This window comes from Pan paniscus, chromosome 5 (assembly GCF_029289425.2).
Source record: "Pan paniscus chromosome 5, NHGRI_mPanPan1-v2.0_pri, whole genome shotgun sequence".
In the NCBI taxonomy this organism is placed as follows: domain Eukaryota; kingdom Metazoa; phylum Chordata; class Mammalia; order Primates; family Hominidae; genus Pan; species Pan paniscus.
The window spans coordinates 161,749,130-161,759,603 of record NC_073254.2 but is presented as its reverse complement, the minus strand read 5'-3'; the positions used below and the strand labels follow the sequence as shown (position 1 = coordinate 161,759,603).

The 10,474-nt window shown below is 35.9% G+C and overlaps 1 protein-coding gene across 3 annotated transcripts in view; it reads left to right on the top strand.

Annotated features, from left to right (window-relative positions):
• The window catches only part of LOC134730628 (putative uncharacterized protein encoded by LINC00269), a 556,641-nt gene that overhangs the window by 264,300 nt on the left and 281,867 nt on the right, over positions 1-10,474 (top strand). The gene's annotated exons all lie outside the window — the stretch shown is intronic.

Here is a 10,474-nt window from a genome sequence, read left to right as displayed (position 1 = left end):
TCCTAGCCCTTCCATAATCACAGGAGCCATTTCCTTATAACTACACACACACACAGACATGTGCACACATATATATGTCCATATCCTACTGGTCCTGTTTCTTTGGAGAACACTGACTAATGCACCATGTTTATAGAATTAAAGAGACCTAAATGGAAGGATTTATTATGATCATGGATTAGATGACTCAATATTGCTAAGCTATCAATCATTCCCAAAACTGATTCACAGATTTAAAATAATTCCAAATTTCTGGCATCTTTTTTCTTAAAAATTGACATGCTGACTAAATTATTTACATTTGAAAATGCAAAGGAAAATAAGTAACCACAAGAAATTTTGAAAACGAACAAAGTTGGAGAATTTCACTATCTGAAAAAAGTCTTAGTAAAAAGCTGTTGGGTTCAAGACAGTAGGGTGTTGGCATAAATAAACACATATAGCTCAATGAACTTCTCCAAAATAGGGGATCTACAAGTACACTCATATCTATCTATCTATCTATCTATCTATCTATCTATCTATCTATCTATCTGTCTATTTTTTATCTATCTATCATCTATCTATCTATCTACCTATTATCTATCTACCTATCTGGCAAATTGATTTTCAACAATGGTATCAAAGTAATTCAATGTGGAAAGGATAGTCTTTTGATCAAGTGGTGCTGAAACAATTAAATATTAATTAAAAAATAAACCACACCGTCTTCTTCACACAAAATACAAAAAGAGGCTTTTGTTTCTATTTCTTTATGTCAGTATATCTTTGAGATTGATCCATTTTGTGATGAGTCATTGCAGCAGTTCATTCTCTTTAATTGTTGTGTAGTAGTCCATTTTATTATTATAACAGCCTGTTCTTTTTAACAGCTTTACTGAGATAAAGTTCACCTATCATTAAATTCACTCTTTTAAATCGCTAAGTTAAAAGGTTTTTAGTATATTCTCAAGAGTTGTGCAACTATCGTCATTATTTAATTTTAAAACGTTTTCATTGCTTTTTCACTTCATTTTTATTATTCTGAGATAGTATAGTAAAAATAATTATATACTGAAATGTGCAGGTAAAACATAAAAATTTAGAAGAAAAAAATTAGAATGGTATAGACAAAGATTTGTTAGACAGGACGCAGAAAAAAGTACTATCTATAGAAGAAAACATAAAGTTAACTTGATCCAAATAAAAATTTTCTACTCTTCAAAAGTTATCATTAAGAAAATTTAAAGGCAAGTTACATGTATTGAAATAAAACAGATTATGCATATATGTTCTAAAGTCTTATGTCATGAATATATAAAAAACTCTTACAACTCAATATGGAGAAGAAAAACAATCCAATGAAAATAATCGAGTATTTGAGTACATGTTTCACAAAGGAAGAGTAACAATTAGCCAGTATTTAAATTACTGATGTTTAATATCAGTAATTATCAAGGACATGTAAATTAAATCTATGATGTAATTCTACTATACAACTTCTATAATGGTTAATATTAATAGTACTGACAATACCAAGTATTTTAGAGATTATGGTGCAATTTTAATATGCACCAATTATAATATATGGCTCTCATATATTACTAGAGATATTGAAGAATTGTACAACCAATTTGGAAAAATGTTTAGCAGTTTTTAGTTGTACAAGTTTACAATTCATGTAACCCAGAAATTAATGTAAATTATGTCAAAGAGACAAGAATTTTCATAGCATTTTTCATAATGGCCCCAAACTGGAAGCAAATGAATGCCATCAATGGGTGAATTAATAGGTAAACTGTGGTACATCTTGTTTTACTTCATTTATTTGAAATGTCCAGAATAGACAAATTCATAGAGACAGAAAATAGGTGAGTGGTTTCCAGGGGCTGAGGAGCAAAGTTATGGGGACTGACTGCTAAAGGGTTTGGAATTTCTTCTTAGAGCAATGAAAAAGTTTTAAAATTAAATAATGATGATAGTTGTACAACTCTGAGAATATACTCAAAACCTTTTAAGTTAGTGATTTAAAAGGGTGAATTTAAAGGTATGTAAACTTTAGCTCAATAAAGCTGTTAAAAGAACAAACATAATAATAAAATGGACTACTACACAGCAATTAAAGAGAATGAATTGCTACCATGACTCATCACAAAATGGATCAATCTCAAAAATATACTGACATAGAGAAATAGAAAAAAAAGAGCGCATCCTGTTTTACTTCATTTACATATTTTTTCTTCTTCCTCTTTTTTTTTTTTTTTTTTTTTGAGACAGAGTCTTGCTCTGTCGCCCAGGCTGGAGTGCAGTGGCGCGATCTCAGCTCACTGCAAGCTCCGCCACCCGAGTTCACGCCTTTCTCCTGCCTCAGCCTCCCGAGTAACTGGGACTACAGGCTCCTGCCACCATGCCGGGCTAATTTTTTTGTATTTTTTTAATAGAGACGAGGTTTAACTGTGTTAGCCAGGATGGTCTCTATCTCCTGATCCGCCCACCTTGGCCTCCCAAAGTTCTGGGATTACAGCGTGAGCCACCACGCCTGGCCCATTTACATATTTTTAAGAAGATGTAACATATAGGGATGATCACAGGTCACAACAGACAGGTTAGTCTACAGTAAGAATAACTGGAGGTATTCTGGAAGATGGCATACATGGAAAAGCGTCATCTTAGTGCATGCATGGAAAAGCATCATCTTAAGGAAATGTTTTATGTCTTCATCGGTTTGGTGATTATATAAATGTATATATTTATATGTTAGCATCTCTGAGACACACACAAAGGATTGGTACACTTTATGCAACTTATTGTATATATAATGTCTTGTAAAAAGAGCCCAATTTGTTGTTATATTGTGAAATTTTATCACAAACTGTATAAAGTAGTCCATCTTTTTATAACTAAAATGGTTATGTAAAAATTACTCTTAATTATTATTCTTTCTGTACTTATCAATAATGATTTAACTGCAAATAATACAATGTCTAAATCTTTTGTTGTCTCAACCTTGATGGGATTATGGGTAAGAAAAAGCTTATTGGGCAAATATTGAACAGCTTCAGGTTTTAAGGATATAATTTGTTGCTCTAATACTCTTATGGTGACCCCATTTGTAATTCCAAAAGAGAAAAAATATAATGTTGAAGTGATGTGTAATAAACTATGCTTAGAATATTAAAATGAAAAATATTTTGCAAAATACCATCGGATGAAAAGGCAGGGAGATATGAATTTGCAGTGGTATGTTAAAAAAATATATATATATATATACTAATTGGTGATGGGTGGAATTTTTCAGAAAAAATTTAAATGCTAATGTATCTGGTCAAATCGTTCAGCTGGGAAACAAGTGGGCCTGTTTTTGTTGTTTGTTCTCCCAGCTTCCAATTTCTGTCTACCAAGAAAAATCATTTTATGAATTAATAAAAGCTTTCCAGAATGAAAATAAAGGGATATGCGATATGCAGCTTAATGGCTAGAATGTGTTGCCAGGATTTTGTAATTTATACAGTTTGTTATGACTAGAACAATGTTCCAATGCACTGAACTTTAGTGATGAAATGTCAGCTTCCTACTGAGCAGTTCAGGAGACAGGCCCACACCTCCTTGCTTCCAGAAGAGTTGTCATTTATATCCACCTCCAGCAAGCAAAATTGTGAAGCTGGTGTGATGATATTAGGCACTGTTCATCTTTGAAATAAAAATAAAAAGCATTTACAAATAAAACCTTTTGAAATGTTCAATACTTCAATTTTCTTCAACACTGAAGAAAAGGGTGGGGGAAGATGAAAAAATCTGGTGAGAAAGACCCAGTTGAATCTTTTTATTTTATCTTGAATTTAAGCCCTTTCAAAACAATGTGTTAACTGTTCCTGACAAAAATCACAATTTTTTAAGTCATTACTTTTCATGTTGACCCATGAGTAATAGATGCAGTCCAATTCAGTGACTAAGGGAGACCAAATGTGGCTTAATATTAAAGTCAAGCTACCAAGAATAAAAGGCTTTCCATGTCACCACCTAAAAAATAGCATCTTTAAAGTTCTTAGTTTATCCATGAGGTACTAGAATAATTACCTTGATTAATGCATGAATTGTTATTATCAAGAGATTTGTATTAAGTAATTCAAAGCAGGATTATGGCTTTTACCAAGTTAATCACTACTACCTGTGATATCCTTTCCTTTTTATTCACTTGTTCTTAGAAACTAATTTTGTAGAAAATAAAAACTCAGACAGGAAACATATCTTGAGAGAATGGGGACACACAGGACACCTGTCATTGGATCCTACCTTGTGAACCCACAGTGACTGGACTTTTGTTTCAGACCTAGATGTTAACTTAAAGTATACACGTGCACACTCTTACCAATTTTTAACATGAGTCCATTGATACTTCCCCTTGATATTTCTTGTGTGTGCTTATCCATAATATATGCCATTTCCAGTGTTATTTTTATTTAGAGGGGAGTGAGAAATTAAAAGGAGTTGCAAAGTAATTGTTGGCATTATCATTCATTAATTTTACAAATCATTTCCAGTTTTATACATTTGTTCCTAAGTAGTGCATTTTTAAAAATTTATTTTAGGTTTGAGGATACACATGAAGATTTGTTAAATAGGTTAACACCATTTGTTAAATCATCAAATTGTGTCATGGGGCTTTGTTGCACATATTATTACATCACACAGGTATTAAGCTCAGTACCCAATAGTTATGTTTTCTTCTCCTCTCTCTCCTCCTACCCTCTCCTGTCAAGTAGACCCCAGGGTCTGTTGTTTCCTTCTTTGTGTTCATAAGTTCTTATCCTTTAGCTCCCACTTATAAGTGAGAACATTTGGTAGTTGGTTTCCTGTTCCTGCATTAGTTTGATAAAGATGATAACCTCCTACTGCATGTTCCTGAAAAATACATGATCGTGTTCTCTTTTTTTATGGCTGCATAATATTGCATGGTGTATATGTACCACATTTTATGAAGTCTGTCATTGATGGGCATTCAGGCTGATTCCATGTCTTTGCTATTGGGAATAGTGCTGCAATGAACATTGGCATGCATGTGTCTTTATAGTAGAATGATTTATATTCCTCTGGGCATATGCCCAGTAATGGGATTGCTGGGTCGAATGGTAGTTCTGCTTTTACCTGTTTGAGGAATTGCCATACTGCGTTCCGCAATGGATGAACGCTCCCACCAACAGTGTATAAGGGTTCTGTTTTTCCATAACCTTAATAGCATCTGTTATTTTTTGACTTTTTACTAATGGTCATTCTGACTGGTGTGAGATGATATCTCATTGGGTTTTTCATTTGCCTTTCTCTAGCAATCAATGATATTGAGCTTATTTTTCATATGCTTGTTGGCTGCACGCATGTATTCTTTTGAGAAGTGTCTGTTCATGTCCTTTGCCTACTTTTTAATGGGGTTGTTTGATTTTCTCTTGTAAATTTGTTTAAGTTTTTTATAGATGCTGGATATTATTAGACCTTTGTCCGATGCATAGTTTACAAAAATTTTCTCCCATTATGTAGGCTGTCTGTTCACTTTGTTAATAGTTTCCTCTGCTGTGCAGAAGCTCTTTAGTTTAATTAGATCCCATTTGTCCATTTTTGCTTTTGTTGCAATCGCTTTTGGTGTCTTTGTCATGAAATCTTTGCCCGTTCCTATGTCCAGGATGGTATTGCCTAGGTTGTCTTCCAGCGTTTATATAGTTTTGAGTTTTACATTTAAGTCTTTAATCCATATTGAGTTGATTTTTATTTATCGTGTGAGGAAGGGGTTCAGCTTCAATCTTCTACATATGGCTAGCCAGTTATTCCAGCAACATTAATTGAACAGAGAGTCTTTTTCCCATTACTTGTGTCTGTCAGCTTTGTCAAAGATCAGATGGTAGTAGATGTGTAGCCTTATTTCTGGGCTCTCTATTCTGTTCCTTTGGTCTATGTGTCGGTTTTTGTACCAATACCATGCCGTTTTGGTCACTGTAGCCTTGTAGTATAGCTTGAAGTCAGATAATGTGATTCCTCCAGCTTTTTGTTGTTGTTGCTGTTTGTTTTGTTTTGTTTTTGTTTTTGTTTTGCTTAGGATTGCCTTGGCTATTTGGGCTCTTTTTTCATTCCATATACATTTTAAAATATTTTTTCTAGTTCTGTGAAGAATGTCATTGATAGTTTGATGGGAATAGCATTGAATCTGTAAATTGCTTTGGGCAGTATAGCCATTTTAATGATATTGATTCTTTTTATCCATAAGCATAAAATGTTTTTCCATTTGTTTGTGTTTTCTCTGATTCCTTCAAGCAGTGTTTTCTAATTCTCATTGTAGAGATTTTTCACCTCCCTGGTTAGCTGTGTCCCTAAGTATTTTTTTTCTATGTGTGGCAATTGTGAATGGGATTTAAGTAGTGCATTTTGAATTACTGTTTTCTGGTGCTAACAGGTAAGGACAATATTGTCTCAAATACTCAACTTAGTTTCCTTCAAACAACTATCCTTTTCTATTCATATTTACTTATTTTACACATTTTTAACAAAGCTATGTAGTCACAGCAACTTGACATAAAGGTGTAGAGCTAGTGGAAACAGAAGAACATGGGTTTATGGGAAAGTAAGGCACCATGGTTTAATGTCTCATGGTTTCTTAGCTGGTGTTCAGTGAGGAACAGATAGGATGAACTTCTTTGTTAAATGATTAAGTGAATGTTACTTAAGAGAGGATCTACTGTATAAAATGAAAATAAAATCAACTATATTCATTCATTCTAATACCTGATTAGATATGAAATCTCAGATGTGATTCTTAACCAATAATTTGAGGAAGTTCTAAAATGGGGTTGACTATTATCCTGTTTAATAAAATCTACTTATTTAGATATAAACTGTCTGGGAACTTCACAGGAAAGATGTTCAAATAGTGTTTAAAAGAGAAGAGAAGATAGAAGAAGGAGCAAATAAACATGGCTGGTCACTTTAAATTTGCTAGAATGCTTCACTTTTACAGGTTCATTGGTGTTTACTCTTGCTCCCATTTCTTTTCCTGTAATCATGTCTGATGGAATATGTCCAAAGATTTGCTTATCTAATATGCAAAAAATACATTTTTCATTTATTTTATATAAATAGTATGGTATAGTACTCTCTATAATGCCTTATCCTCTCACCGTAAGAAAAGTGCAAGATACAGACCATTTTAATGTCCTGATTTGCTACCTATAAGCTTAGCTGAAGAACGCATAGAAGTATTACATACTTTTAGGTTTGTTTTAATATTATTTTATTAATTACATATAATTAATTCCCTCTGTATAATACATAAAATTGATAATAGTAACCATTTGAATGTGTTTTACATGTTTGAACTTGTAAGTGGAGATTTTGAAGATCCATGTTCTTGTGTTAGAAGGTGAAGAAAGATAAAATGTAACTACAGAGTATTTTGAAGGGCATGTTTTAATGTTACATAAGTAAAATAAAAACCATAATGCATAGAGTAGTAAGGAGATCCCAAAAAATGTACTGACCAACACAATAAACACAATACATAGTCCAAATTTAAATGATATTTTAGCAGATTTTAGGAAAATCTCAGCACGTACTATGGTTTGAATATCTGTGTACCTCCAAAATTCATGTTGAAAGTTAATCTCCAATGGAACAGTTTTTAAGAGGTGGGGCCTTTAGGAGGTGATTAGACTATGAGAGATCTGGACACAGTGTTCATCCCTTTTTTGCTCTTCAGCCATGTGAGGACACCTAGATGATGTCATTTATGAGGAAAGGGCCTTCATCAGACTCTGGTCCCTCTGGTGCCTTGATCTTGGACTCCCTACTCTCCAAAACTGTGAGAAATAAACTTTTATTTTTAAATTATCTAGTCTCAAGTATTTTGTGATAGCAGCAAAAGCAAATAAAGACAGCTAGTATGAGAGCTCTAGAGCATGGGAAAGAAAATAGCAAGAGGAAAGTAGTTTAGATTTGAAACTTCAGTCTGCCCAAGAATTACATGGGTTACTCATTAAATATGCATATCTCTTGTTTCCAATAGATCTATTTCAGTAGCTCCATGATGATGTGCAGGGATCTACATTTTTAAGATTAGACTGTTAGATCTACTAAAATGTAATCTCTGTGAAAGTAGGAAAAAGTGATTTGTAACTTGTCTTCTTCATTGATATATCCTCAAAAGCTAGGACATTTCCTGGAATACAGTATGTTTTCAATAAATGTTTGTTGAATAAACAAACTTATAAGATAACAATAGTACAGGCCGAAAACTAAAGAAACTTTGAAAAATACTCTTATCTTAGGCACATCATTAAAATATCAACTTTGGCAGAGAGGTGGAGCAAGATGACTGAATAGAAGGTTCTACTGATCATTTCCCACCACTTCCACGGGAACACCAAGTTTGATATCCACACAAAGGGAGCACCTTCAAAGGAAGCAAAAATCCAGTGAGCACTGACAGTGCCTGGTTTTGAATCAATATTTCTGAAAGAGGCACTGAAGAGGGTAGGCAAAATAGTCTTAAATTGCTAACACTATCCCTCTCCCATTCCCCAGCAGCAGCTGTGTGGCATGGAGAATTTGTGCACTTGGGAGGGAAAGTGCAGTGATTGTGATGCTTTGCATTGAACTTGGTGCTTCCCTGTCACAGTGGAAAGCAGAACCAGACTGTACTTATCTAACGCTTTCCTACAGAGGGAATGTGTGGACAGAGCCTAGCCAGATGGGAATGGTCCATCCCAGTGGTCAGAGTTTGAGTTCCAGCAAGCCTAGCTCCTAAGTGCTGAGCTGGTCTCAGAGCCAGTGGACTTGGGGGATATGCAACCTACTGAGATACTAGCAAGGGTGCTAAGGGAATGCTTGCATCTTCCCTTTCCCAACCCCAGGCAGCACAGTTCACAGCTGCAAAAGAGACCCCTTCCTTCTACTTGAGGAGAGGAGAGGAAAGAGAAAACTGGACTTTTTCTTGTATCTTGAATAAAAACTCAGCCACAGTAGATTAGAGCACCATAAGGCCTATAAGCCCCATTGCAAGCCCTAGCTCCCAGATGACATTTCTAGACACACCCTGGGCCAGAAGGGAACATACTGCCTTGAAAGAAAGGATCCAGTACAAGCAGAATCCATCACCTCCTGACTAAAGAGCACTTGGGACCTGAAGAATCTCACAGCAATACCCAGCTGTGAGACTTGAGTGAGACTCAGAGACATGCTGGCTTCAGGAAAGAACCAGCACATTCCCAGCTGTGGAGGCTATGAGGAGAAACTCCTTCTATTTGAGAAAAGCAAATGGAAAAGCAAAGGGGATTTTGTGTTGCATCTTAGGTACCAGCTCAGCCACAGTAGGGTAGAGCACCAAGTAGGCTCATCAGGTCCCCAGTTACAGGCCTTGGTTCACGGCATTTTAGGACCTGCCCTGGGCCGAGGGTAGACCACTACCATGAAGAAAGAGTCCCAGGCCTGGCAGCATTCACCACAAGCTGACTAAAGATCCTTTGGGCCTCAACTGAACATTGGCAGTAGGCTGTTAGTACTTCCCATGGGCTTATGATGGTGGAGGCTATGGGGTGAGGCTCCTTTGCCTTTAGAAATGGAGGGAGGAATGGGGAGGACTCCATTTTGTGGTTTGTGTACCAGCTCAGCTCCAGGGGAACGGAATGCAAGGTATATTTTTAAAGTTTTTTCTCCAGTACCTGGCTCCTAGATGGCATCTCTAGACCCACCCACGACCTGGGGGAACTTGCTACCCTGAAGGGAAGAACACAATACTGGCTGGCTTTACCACCTGCTGATTGTAGAGACCCAGGGCCTTGAACAAACGTAGGTAGTAGCCTAGTAGTGGTCACGTTGAGCGTTGGGCAAGACCTAGAGCTGTGCTGACTTCAGTTCTGATTCAGCAGTGTCCCAGGGGAGGTGGCTACAAAGGTGCTTGTGTTATGTCATCCCCAGCTCCAGGAAGCTCAGCATACAAAGAGAAACTCCATTGGTTTTGGAGAAAGTAAGGAAAGAGAACAAGAGTCTCTGCCTGGTAATCCAGATAATTCTTCCAGATCTTATCCAAGACCACTTAAGTGGTACTTCTATGAGTCTACAAGGACCACAGTATTGCTGGGCTTGGGGTGCCACTTAATGCATATACAGTTTAGATCACAACACCCAAGTCCTTCTGAATAATTAAGAAGCCTTCCCAAGGAGAAAGGGTACAAAGAAGCCCAGATGGCGATGACTATAATAAGTACCTAACTCTTCAATGCTCAGACACCAAAGAACTTCCGCAAGCATCAAGAACATTCAGGGAATATGATCTAACCAAATAGAGTAAATAAGGCACAAGGAACCAATCCTGGAGAAACAGAGACACGTGACATTTCAGACAGAGTATTATTATGAAAATAGCTGTCTTGAAGAAACTCAAAGAAATTCAAGATAACACTGAGAGGGAATTCAGAATCCTATCAGGTAAATTTAACAAAGACATTAAAGTAATTAA